We start from the raw sequence: 3465 nt of genomic DNA on the forward strand, positions 1-3465 counted from the left end.
AATATCAGTCATCACAGGTTTGAGTTCGAGGAGCATGGAAGGGAAAGGTGCTTTTCTGGGGTCTCGGGTGATGGGCAACTTGGCAGGAAGGCACAATTAGTGGGAGAGGGTGAAGGAGGTCTCTATTCTTGTCTCCTATTGCTGAAAGGTCAAGCTCAATGAATAGAGAATTGTTCAAAGTGTCCCAGTGGTATATAGCATCGAAACTGATACTTTGGCCCCTCGTGTCCATGCGAACATTGTTTACGAAATGGAAGTAATTCACTTTGCCTGCAGTTTTCCCATATCATTTTATTTTAAAGACAGATGTTTTGTTGATTGGAAACGGTGAAATGTTCCTGTCAGGCTGCGTCCCATAAATATTCCATATTCGACAAAACGACTGGCAGTGAATTTGTGCAAACTTCCTTCACACTGGATGGGTTTTCTATGGACGAAACACAGGAGGAACGTCACCATTTTCAGTGATACATCCACCTATACGTCTACAGAGCAGCCAAGGACAGAAGTGCAGTTCCTGTAAGCAAATCCACAAAGGTGACATTAATGGAAGCACAACTCTCTCGTCAACCACACATAGCAAGCACCACGCTGTTTTCCTGGATGTGAACAACAATCTATTCACACCTGCCAGCACCGGGCCCATATGCCCCCAAGCCCTTCCTATTCATGTACCATGGAAATGCCTCTAAAATGATGCAATTGCACCAGCCTCCACACTTCCTCTGGCAGCTCATTCCATACACATAGCAATGCTCTGACCGTCCACCCGATCTAACCCTCTGATGACCTTATACGTCTCAATAAATCGCCTCTCAAACTGGTTCTCTCTGAGGAAAACAGCCTCAAATCCCTCAGCCTTTCCCAGTAACACCTTCCCTCCATAGCAGGCAGCATCCTGGTAAATGTCCTCTGAACCCTCTCTGTAACTTCCACATCCATCTTCTAACCAGAAGTGTAAGCAATTCTGCAATTTGCAGCCTCACCAGAGTTCTGTACACCTGGAGCATCACCTCATGGCTGTGAAACGCAGTCCCTCTCATAATAATTCTACCACACCGTATGCATTCTGAGCTACCCCCTTAACCTGGGTGACTACGCCCATGGGCAAACGTTCATGGAAACTGTGATCCCTCTACTCATCTACCCTACCAAGTATCGTACCAATAGCACAGTTACCTGCATTTGTGTTACTTCATCCTTCAGCACTATCCACAATTCTAACGATCACAAGGTCTTCCACAACTTTACTAACTCATGGGATACTATGCCCTCATTGAGGTCATTCATGAAAAAAAAGAAAATCAACTGTTGCTGCAAAGCAGATCATTGCCGTGCACACTAGTAGCTGAACTCCAGGATGAACATTTCCCATCAACCACATTCTGTGTCTCTTGCAGCTAGCCAATTTCTGATTCAAAACGCCCGATCACCCTCAAAGCCTCGCCTCTGCATTTTATTCAGTAGCCACGGTAGCGAACTTGCCAAACGCCTTTCTGAAATCCATATCCACCACATCAGTCGCCTTACCATCATCCACCTTTTCGGTCACTTGCTCAAAGAACCCAAGAAGTTTGGTGAGGCACGACCTACACTTCACAAAAAATGGTATTGCCTATCTCTTATCAATTTATTAATTTCTCGATTATTGTAAATAATATCTCTTACAATCCTTTCCAAGACTTTACCCACAGCCGAAATAAGGCGCACTGCTCTATAATTGCTATGGTTGTCTCTATTACCCTTCTTGAACAAGGGAACAACATTTGCAATCCTCCAATCTCCTGGCACTAATTCTACAGACAATGACGATATAAAGATCAAAGTCAAAGGCTCTGCACTCTCCTTCCTGGCTTCCCAGGGAATCCTGGGATCAATCTCTTTCGGTCCGGCGGTCATACTGGTTTTCACAATATCTAAAATTGCTAACACCTCCTCCTTGAGAACCTCAATCCCTTTTTGTCTATTAGCCTGTATCGCAGTTTCCTCCATGACAACATGTTTCCTGAGGAGACATATTCATTTAGCTCTTCGCCAATCTCCTTTGACTCCACCCTTCCTACTACTTACTACTACTATCTTTGATTGACCCTAATCTTATTCTCACCATTCTTTAAACCGATATACCTATAGACAACCGTACACTTTTCCTTTCTCGAATCTGCCAACGACATCTCATTTCCCCTCTCGGCTCTTCTTACTTTTCTGATTCGGAATTTCCTTACTAACATTGAACTCTCAAGCGCTGGAACTGAGCCTTCCGGTCTCATTCTAAAATAAAATTTCTCATTCCTCTGGACTACATCTTCAACTCCTTTAAAAAGCATGGCTCCCTCTCTGTACAGCTTCCTCCCTGATGTCATGTTCTTAGGTAATAACATATTTATCCTTCGATCGACTTGTCTAGTTTAATTAGAAGCCACGCTCGATTTCATCTCCAATTTAATAAGGAAGACTAGCGATAGGTCTTTAATGATTCCCCTTCCATTTGGTGTAACACTAACTCTTCATATCCACGAGTAAAACACAGGAACAGGAGGAGACCACTCAAATCCTGGAACCTCTCTCACCTTTCAACAATATCATTTGCTGCCTCGCAGCACATGTCTGCACGTAGGCCTCCTTTAACGAGAAAAATTCTCTGATATTTCAATCTGAAAATTTATGGAGCGTCTACTGTGGTTTGTGCAAGTCGATTCTATAACATATACACACCCTTCTTTCCTGTTTGTGTGCGTGTTTGTGTGTGTGTGTGTCTGTGTTAGTGCGAGTGAGTGTGTATGTGCTGGTGCTTCTCTGTGTGTATATGTCATGCGTGAGTGTCAATGTTCGTGTGAGTGAGTGTGTGATTGAGTGTGTAAGTATGAAACTGCATGTTGGTTGGATTCAGCGTGCTTGCACGAATGAGTTGTGTATGAGTGTGTAAGAGTGAGTTGAGTGTGTCGGCGAGTGTGTGTATCTGAGTGCGCGTGAGAGAGCGTAGGTTTAAGGAGAGGATGTGAGAGCGCGCGTATGTGACAGAGGGGATGTGTATGTGCGTGTGTTTTTGTGTGTGTGTGTCGGGGAGTTGTGGCTGGGGTATTCTTTACCATAAGGGACAGCGCCAAACTCTCAGGCTCTGCCTCAGCAGGAAACTGCAATGGAATGACTGAACTTCTCGTGCACATTCTGTGACTGATACAGAGGTTGAGAAGAGCAAGTTCCTAAAAGTGAAGGAGCAGAGAGCAGTCGGAGCAATTTGGCCCACTGACTCTCTGCATTCCCTTAATTGAATTGCGAGATCACCCTCTCTCTCTCTCTCTCTCTCTCTCTCTCTCTCTCGCTCGCTGTTTTTCTGACGTACACAGAGCGGTGAAATAGGAGGACTGCAATTGCTAGCCATCAGCGTCAAATAGCGTGATGAATGACCCCTCTGTGATACTCACCCCACAAAGATCGTAAGTGCCCGGAATCTTCACGGCTTTA

At 44.7% G+C, this 3465-nt stretch overlaps 1 long non-coding RNA gene across 1 annotated transcript; it reads right to left on the minus strand.

The window, feature by feature from the left end:
* Positions 1-271: 271 nt before the first annotated feature.
* On the minus strand, positions 272-3465 carry LOC122545699. The gene is made up of 2 exons (XR_006310579.1): positions 3426-3465; positions 272-517 (listed from the first exon to the last, which is right to left on the minus strand). It is a non-coding gene; the product is annotated as an uncharacterized LOC122545699 (long non-coding RNA).

This window comes from Chiloscyllium plagiosum, unplaced genomic scaffold (genome assembly GCF_004010195.1).
Source record: "Chiloscyllium plagiosum isolate BGI_BamShark_2017 unplaced genomic scaffold, ASM401019v2 scaf_40767, whole genome shotgun sequence".
Classification (NCBI taxonomy): Eukaryota; Metazoa; Chordata; class Chondrichthyes; order Orectolobiformes; family Hemiscylliidae; genus Chiloscyllium; species Chiloscyllium plagiosum.